Source organism: Poecilia mexicana, unplaced genomic scaffold, assembly GCF_051168715.1.
Source record: "Poecilia mexicana isolate PSO_F unplaced genomic scaffold, ASM5116871v1 scaffold_15, whole genome shotgun sequence".
NCBI classification, from domain to species: domain Eukaryota; kingdom Metazoa; phylum Chordata; class Actinopteri; order Cyprinodontiformes; family Poeciliidae; genus Poecilia; species Poecilia mexicana.
The window spans coordinates 13,947,127-13,956,905 of NW_028263384.1; positions in this window are offsets into that span (position 1 = coordinate 13,947,127).

Sequence of the window (9,779 nt, forward strand, 5' to 3'; positions counted from 1 at the left end):
AAAGCGTTTCAGTAAGTTTCGCTGCAAAAGCTTTTACATGCATACTTGTCTCTAAATATCTTTATATTCCAACGCTGTCAACATAAATGAAGGTAAAATTGAAGTGAATGCAGCTGTGCCTATACAGTTTGCTGCAGGAGCATCAATAACCCTTGACCTTTTTTACATATATTTTAGTGGGATTCAGCAAACTTTAAAAGAAAAAATATACTTTGACTTCTATTAAACCAAATATGCCTCACTGTTCTATGAGGCCTTTGGATGTTTGTTAGAGTTGTGGATAAAATGGCTCTTTGTCTTTCCTCTGCCTCTTTTATCTGCTCACATGCTTGCATAACCGTAACATTTAAGACAGTCACACATAAATAAAAACTGATTAAGGCAGACCAACACCCCCTTAGAGCGGGTGCAGAATGAGAAGAAGATAAAAGCAGAACTTGCGCTACAATCTTTGCTTCACTTTGTTGTCACCCTTAAGGTGAGCTGAGTGGAGCCCAGCGCTGTGAATCTGTTCCATTTGTATGACTTGCATGGCTTGTAACATTTGATCATTGACCAGTTTTACACTTAACCAAAACTCATTATTTCTCAAGGTAATGACACTGAGGGGTTTTGGTCGGGTCCTGGAGCTGGTAAACGGACGGTGGGTGAAAATGAGGAGAATGGCACAACAGCAAATCCACCAAGGCAGAGCCACCCAACTAATCTGCAAGAAGTGGAGGAGCAGGCAAAAAAATAAAATAAATAAATAAAAAATCATGGTAACTCTGGCAGAGCTGCAGAGTTCCACAGCTCAGGTAGGGGAATGTGTTGATATGAGACAACTAGGAAATGTGTACAACGACAGTTATTGAACCGTGGCAAAAAGAAAACATTTAATAAATCTTGTTCCCAGTTCACTGATCCATGCTATTAAGACAAGAAACATATTGAGGGAGGTGCTCCAGTCAAATGAGACTTAACTGGAACTTTTTGGCTTAAATTCAAAATATGCTGGGTAGAAAACTAACTGTGCTGGAAAAATAGATGGAGCTACACACGTGGCAATACTTATGGGAAAACCTGGAGGGTATAAATGTGCACAAAACATTGTGACAAATAATAAAAACATTCATTATTGTCCATCTACTTTACTATTATTTTTTCCACACAAAATACATTGAAGCATATGGTTGCAACATGATAATTATAAGAGAAAACATGAACACATTTGCACGGCCAGATATATCGCCTCTCCTTTGTTTTATGTATCCACTGCTTTGTCAGTTTCAGCAGTATTCAGATGCATCCCATAGGAACTGAAATCAATTCTGGAATGTTTTTTTTTTTTTGTACACTGCCCACGTATCCCTGCAAACTTATTATGCCTTTAGTCAAACACAATCAGACACTCACACCTTTATCTTTACTTGTGGCGCAATACAGAGGAGGACTGGATCGCTGACTGACAGGAAAATTTCAGGAAACATAGCAGAGTCAGAGAGGCGGAGCAGATATGTGATCTAATGGTTCACGTAATGAAAAGCAGAACTTTCCCCCTCTGGAGCAACGTGACCCTTCAACCCACCCCACTGCCCCGCCACCAAAAAAAAAAAAAAGAACAACCCCCTGAGCCTGGCAGAGTTCCCAATGAAACCACATGTAAGCTTAGACTCCTACACACAACAGCCTCCCAGCGTCCAGCCCCCACATTCTTTCGGACCACTTGAACTTTTCAGGGAAGGGAGTTTTATCTGGAAACTACTGACCGAAATTCAGTTAGCATAAGCCGGCACTTTGTTCACACAGACAGCCATCAGGATGCCTGCGATTGAAAAGCTAATATTTTAATTTTTTTTTTATGGAGAGATTTCTGTGATTCATTAAAAGAGGCAGGCACGTTGGAGCCACCAAGAAATAACTCAGAAGGTGGGGAAAGGTCAAATTTGCTAAAACGAAAAAAGGAGAACAAATAAAAGATTAAAATGTAGATTCTCACCTGACTTCGAAAGTATCCAATGACCAGCAGCTTGTTAGAATTCAAACAAGCCGAGTAAAACCACATTAAATTCAGAAAAATGAACTCAAGACACTGAAAATGAAAGACAAGAACAAGTTTCCCATGATCGGGGGTTTCATAGAAAATCTGAAAGTTGTCAGCTTGTCATGCTTGATGAGGAGCTGCTGTGAAATCCAGAGGGACCTTGGCTCAGAGACTGAGTCAGAGTCGTGTCATGTCTGAATCTTTCAGAAGGATGTCTGTAAGACCACAGCGCACTGAGAAAGTGGGAAGCTTGAGTCCACCTTTGACCCACCCAGGAGTTTGTTTTTATCTCTGCTGGTGATGGGTTTGTGGAGGCTTGTGCAGAATTTGGTTTCTTTGACTGAACACACAGAAAAGAACACAATAATACAGGTTTAAAAAAAAAGAAAAGGATTTGTTATACAGCATCATGCGTCTTCTCATATCGATTTAATTGCTAGATCAATGCACATTAGCTTCTAAAATCACCAAAAATTCACTGATTTAGAAATGAAATGAATCACTTTATGCATCAAATAATTCACGCACAGCTATCACTAAACATTAAAAGTATTCATTCAATTTTTAAAATATATTTGCTAAAATATTTCTTGAACAAGCGGCAGTCCCTTAATTGTTTCTGTAAAACTCCGGAAAGTTTTAAGGAACTATTATTTTGGCTCTTTGGTCACGTTTTCTGCTACTCATCCCATGAGAGCTTGATGAGCGACTGGGTAAAATTTAAAACCAAAACAGAGTCCACATCTCCAGTAAGCAATTGTTTCTCAATAGTCGAGGGTCCCAGACCCTCTGTATGAAATGAAATGTAGAAAGGCGCTCAATTATTTCTTTAGTTTGTGTCTTTGGTGCTGGAAGCCAATTGGTTCAGGTGATTCTGAGCCTTTGGATCCTTGCTTCCTTGTCCTTTTCACTTGCAATTCAAGGATGATGTTATAATCAAAAATAGTCAGCATAAAATCTTTATTTTAAACTCCTGAGAGACAAATTGTTGATATAGTTTCCTCAACATTGAACAGCTTAACGTAGCTGAACTGATAACACAGTTTCACTCAGGAACCATGAAGTATTCTTATCATCCCTATTAAAATGTTATCAAGAAATACCTTAAAACATTGTAATTAAAGTTTTAGTATGGGTCACCCATCCAAATATACACAATAATATGATGCAGGTTATTGTGTATTGTGTGTTCTTTTTATTTGAATGGCCTTAAGAGAAGCTGAAGAAAGACATGAATTTCAGGGAGCGATTTATTGAGCTTTAGCTCCATTTTTGGGTCATTCTCCGAAACTATTCGTACATCTCTAATTGTCTTGTAGTAAAAATGAGACTACTGGTGTTTATGTCTGTTTCATATGATGTTACCCTACATGATGAAACATGGGGGAATAAACAGAGATATATGTGTCTTTCCTTAGAGAACAGGTATCCACGTTCACATTTTCACTCTGTCCGAGAAGAATGTACTATACATCTTAACTAAAAATAGTTGAAGCACTGGAATAGGTTGTTGTTTGCTGAACATCAATTAAAATTATTGTTAAGGTGGGTCCTTGCTATCTGGTTTGCATTTTAATATTATCAATTGTTTGATAATTAATCTAGATTGGTGTAGGAATAAGTCACTTTGGCCTAAACGGCTCAAGTAAACACAAGTAAGGATCTCAAAGCATAAGCAGTACATCAATATCACCGCTAATGCTGCCTGATTGAACTTTTCCTCTTTAATTAGAGCCTGTGGAAAAGGGAGTGTGTATTTTCTTAATAACCAAAGACATTCTGTCTTCTTGAGATCACAACTGTTTCTGAATTGCAGAAAAAAACATGAAATATTGACCACGGTTTTCTCAACCCTTCCCTTTTTGTCAGCGCAATCGCTTTTATCGCTGAGAGCAAGCTAAATGACACTGGCTGCTGTTTGGGGCTTGACGGTACGGTGATCTGGGACTCTTCAAGTTTCGATTTCACAGCCAAGTTTTTCTTGATAAAACTTTAGCCTTAAAAATTCTAAAGCTCAAAAGGATAATGGATGCCTTTAGATTCAGTTTGACAAAACTTTAAACATTTCAAGTCAGTTAATATATTATCATATTTTATATAGACATGACATAACTCTGTGTCATGCACAGAGTATGCCCACTATAGAAGTAAAATGTACTACACTTGAAGGTGTTTATATTTTAGAGCTATAAAACCCATAAATTTAAAAATACGAAACATAAATATATTCTGATCTTTTCAAAGCAGGTAAATAATTTAAAACCACTTTCTGACAACAAACACGTCTTTGCAGCCACAAATCTCTTAAAAACAGGAAGTGTGTGCCCTATTTAAATGACCATATGAATCTGGAGTGTGTGACTGACTGCTGTCTTGCATATAATACTTACTTTTTCTTGATTAAAAAGGACCATTTCATGAAGCTTTTGTATATATATATATTTCAAATGCATTCAACCACCTACTGGCAGTAGAGAAAAAGGATGTTGCAAGACACTTGGAAACAAATGTGCTGGGAATCTGGGTGTTCGGTGGAAGTAAACACAGATGAAGACTTTGCGATCACTACTTTTCTCATGAGTGGACGTCCTACGGTGCACCGATGCTGCATTCTTCATTCTGAATGCAACATTATCACGGCTCAGGGAACCTTTGAGTGAGCTACAAGAAATCAGAAAATCAGAAACTGACACCAAGGTCAAACTTTATGACTTAAAGAAGGAATAGCAATGCACTGCGTGCAATTACACCGTGACAAGTAGGACGGACCTGTTAGAGGGAAGTGTTGTGCAAGCGACTTTGAATTTCTGCAAAAAACAATAAAATTTAACAGTGTCATTGTCTGGATTTATTTAGAGTGCAAACTCCAGCTTTAGTTGAAAATGGCTGGGCTGCACCCCTCTGTGCTGGTAGGGTGGTGGGAGGGCGGAGGGGTACCACAGAGAGTCCACTTTGAACTTGAAATAATTCACGTTGTTACAGTTGGAATGGTTCCCTCTTCGGCAACTTACACATGCTCGTAATTACAGTCAGACACACACACACGCGCACACACACACGTACACAGATTGCAGCTGTGTGGTAAAAGGCAGACTTGTTTACAAAAGTGGAGGAGTTGGCTGGAGTCCCCACTGTGGTTGTCTTTGGATGGCCTCCAGTGGTTAGTATGTGGTTCAGTTCAAATTGGGTGGAGGTGGTGTGGCTGTAGCTTTTGAGTCAAAACTGATTGAAACAAGGACATTTTCACTTTGATATGTCTTAAAAGTCTCTCTTACATTTAAACTACATGCTGACATTTAATAAAATATCAACGATTTGACCAGAGTGATGAATGAATGCAGGTTTGAAAGAACTTGGCAAGCTACTGAAGTCAGCTTAATCTGAGCTAAAATTCGTAGCACGCAAAATATGTAAAGAGATATGAACTGTCCAAAGAACAATCGATCGCGTGGGTGAAAGGATCTGGGTCATGACCTGCCTATTTGATTTTATGGGAGCCTATAACTTACATCACCAGACGCGCATATTATGAAACCCTGTGCTCCCCCAGCTCCACATGCAAAGTCAACAAATGCTCACTCAGACTAATGTTTCTGCTGGCCCACGTTTATTGAAACCAGCTGTTTGCAACCTCCGCGGATGGAGTTGACAGTGCAGCTGCAAACAGTCCATTTAGTGGAGTTCAGCAGCGCCAGGGTGTTATCTAAAAGTCCAGTAAAGTAAGACGAAACCAACAGGATTCCTACACATTTCATGTAAAAAAAATGTTCACTTTTCCAGACTCCGTTTACATGAGCTCGCTGTCTATATTATACCAATTTAAAGTATTAATACAATAGTGTAACTTGCTGTTGATGTTTCTACACTGACCAGTCTGAAATATGGAACTTGTCTTGATGGATGACCAGAAAGGTCAACAGATACATGAATGGCTAAACAGATAAACAAATGAATTACAACACATAACACTTTATTTATGCGGTACTTTTAAATTTCAACCAGGTCCAAGCAAAGTGCTGAACAATAATGATAACAAAACAGTAGGAATGAATGCATATATCCTATTTTTCTTCTCTCATCCAAACCTAGAAAATAATTATTATAATTTACAATGTGCTAAAAGAATATATGTTGACATATATTGTGTCTTGTTTCAGTTGTCAGCACTTCCTCAACCATCAATCCTCACTTATCACTGGAGCTCCTGCATGCTTGTACACTCTCTGTATATAAGAGTAACAACAAGTGAAATGAACACACCTTACAGAGTTGGCTGTTTTCACACTTATCCTGTTGCAAAATTCCTTGGGTTTTATTTCCAAGTCCCACGGCTCCAGGCTCAGTTAGATGACTGTTTACATTATCAGCAAGAGAAGGGTCATCTGGTTTCCCAGAAAAAAACAGGCAACTGCTGCTTTGCCTCAGATCTCCTGAACTCCCACCGTTTGTCTGTGACGGCGGCTGCCTATTCTCACGGGGAGGCAGGAAGACCTGACAGAGGGGGTTTGTGGAGACCTTCAGATGAGACTGGACTGCAATGGGCAAAATGGGTGGATCAAGCGTCTGCCCCTCCTATTTACGCATTGCAACAATGAGTAATTTCCTTCAGGTAGAGATGTGCTCGACTTCATTTTCTACTGATACGAAACTTTAATATTCAGGAGTAATTGAGCTTCATTTCTGCTGAAACATAAATGAAGGGAAGCTGCATCTATCTCCATCTTGGCACATTTTTTTTCTTCTCCTGCTTGCTTTGAGTGCCTCATGTTCTAAATTTTGCTCTCGAGGATGGCATTGCACACAGCGAATGCTTGCCTGCGTTCACCTCCTCCCACAGTCTCTTTACACTGAATGAGTAGGACGAGCAGCTCTCCCTCTCCTCTGCACCACCTGAATACAGAAGACCTTTGAAGAGATCACGCTTTTCTGCTGGGTATACGAGGTAATTACGCGCTGTAGACACTGGCTTACACTGCCACAGCAAGGACACAGTGACGGGAGGTGATGTGTGGGAAGCAAACCTGTGATTCGAGGGGTCTCTGTGTAGCTCTCCAAACTGACACGAATTCTGGATGAAACACTGACACTGTGTAATGTCATGACTTCAGGCGCAGATTCCTCCCCACACTGTCAACATCATCCTGCTGCTGCAGCAGCAGCAGCAGCAGCTATGAAGCTGCATCCACATAATGTGAGGTCCCAGTAAACTTGGGAGCAATCTGTTTGGTGAAATCTCAGATGTTCTGGAAGAGGAACCTACAGGAAACTGTCTGCCGTTGATCTTATTTGGTTTGGCCTCAGCTGACGGGGATAAATTTAGAGGTTTCTGTGTGTTCCCACCCACTACGCTGCTGTTGTTGTTGTCTTTCTGCAGGCTGATAAAACATTCATTTCCTGAGCTCTCTGCAGTCACCGCAACCACACCCACAGGATGACCCCGGTCAAACGAGGCATGAGGTCAGGAGTCACGGCACGATGGAGGCAACTTCCCAAAATAAATATCCAGGCTCGCACAAGCGTTTCTCTTTACATATTCACATCCTCTAAGAGAAAAAGAAAGGAGAAGAATCCTTTGAAAGTTTGTGTAATGATGCATTTTTGAGGGAGAGGGGCGGGGTGAAACTTGCTCAGAACTTTTCTGACACTACACTGCCATCTAGTGGCGACTTAGCGAACCATTTGAGTTTTAAAAAATGCAGGCTCTCCTTCAGTGTTGCATCGGCTGTCACTCTGTTTTGTGGATCCTCCAGCAGCGATGTGGGGAGAAAAAGAAGAAAATCAAGAAAATAGGTTTTTGGTAGCTTTGGGCTGTGAAGTTTGTATGTCAGATCCCGGTGTCAGTCAGATGCTCTCGACATCCCTCTGAGGGCAGAACTCCAACTGGGTGGTTTGAATTTTTTAAAATGTTGAATTATTAAAATGCAACATTTTTGTGATCAGGATTTTTAAATTGATCTGTTGACTTAAAAATAATTTCTTGTTTTTAAAGGTTTTTGTGTTAATTTATTAAACGTGACCTACGTACTTTTCACGGACAGATTTATACAGAAAATATAGAAAAATGCAAAGATTTCACAGTAATAATAACGCTAATAGTAACAATAAGATTAAACAGACTACTAACTTTTTTGGAAAAAAAAACAAACAATAAAATCAACTCAAAGAGCATGAGACAGACAGTCTAATCTAATAATAGATGAGATGTGTCATACAGAATCAGTGAACAGTAGACTCTCTTCCAGCAGGGGGAGAAAAATTAACATAAATATATGTATACATATTTTAACAGAGGTATGTAAATAAATAGCTCACTAAAAATTCTGAATTAAAAAACAAAGAGTAATAATAAAAGAAAAACCTGAATAAATCCAAATAATAATCCATCATTTATAACTGATTGTTCTCGCAAGGCGGTTACACCCTGGATTGGTCTAATAATAAATATAGATAGAATATTTGGGGGAAAACAGTAGCAAACAATAAATGATGAAAACAATCAGTTGTTGGTGGTGTAGGGACACAAAAAACAAAGGCTATGAGAGAAAGAGAAAAGGGGGAGTGGAGGAGCAGAAGGGCATTTGGGGCTTGGGGGGGAGGTTCTTATTCCCCTGTTCTAACAGAATATCAGATTCATAAAGATTTCAGCCCAAGCAGGACTTCAGCATTTTTGAAGGATCTGGCTCGTGTCTCCGAGGAAAGCCGTGACATGATCACAAAAATTGGCTGCCGCAAACACATCGCACAATGTAGCGCCGGACATGTTGACACGAGGTATAGAAGTGGGTGGAAGGTGATAAAAAAGAACAACAGGAAACATGACTTGTCTTCATTTGGCACTGAATATTATATAAACTCCACAAATAAATTCGCAAGGCTAGACTTGATTTTAACTCCGGAAGATCACCACAGATGGTGTTTGTCTTTTTTAATGCGATATAATGTGACGCTCCTTGCTGCGCAACAACAAAACCTAAAGAAAGGATTTGCAAGACCAAATATCACACAGATAAGACTGTTCTGAATTGTCAGGAAAAAGAAGGGATAGCTAGAAACATATAATCTGTCATCCCACGGCTATGAAAGGTTGACATGAGAAGCGTGGCACCTTAATCTCTCCAGAAAGTTGAACACTGAAAGTCCTGCACAATAGAGCTGCATTGTGTGCAACTGTAGATGTGAATTCTGGCACTTTCTCAAGTTGCTTTCAGACTGGCAGCAACATGAACAGGCATCAACACTGTTTGGTTCTGCTGCTGTTTTTTTTTTTTTTTTTTTTTTCATTATTTTTTATCACAGAGCCCAACAGCTGAGTCGAAATCAAAGCTCCTCTCATGGGGCATGAATGTTTGGGTCTGCAGTCTTGGTGCATTTAAGATCCTTTGGAATGTGCTGTTCTCGTGTTCAGTTGATCTCATTTGAGCACTTGCCAAGTTATTTGCTTTGGACAGCCGGCTCTTTCATATAAAACACACAGCGCTGTAGCATGAAAACAAAAAGGCAGACTCCCGTCATTGATTGGCTAGAACGCTCACCACTGAGACTCTGATCTGGAAGGCAAAGTTACAACTGGGGCTCACTTAACGTTGGAAGAAGTTTGTGATGCTGTCATGAGTAGCTAACCGTACACTATAGAAAATAGCTACCTCAGGGAAAGGGCAAACAGTTGTGGTGATGAGCAACTTTGGTAACGCAGTAGTACCAATGTATAGGAATACACAACTACAAAAGCTTCATCCTGTTAATGTCTGTAACTTTC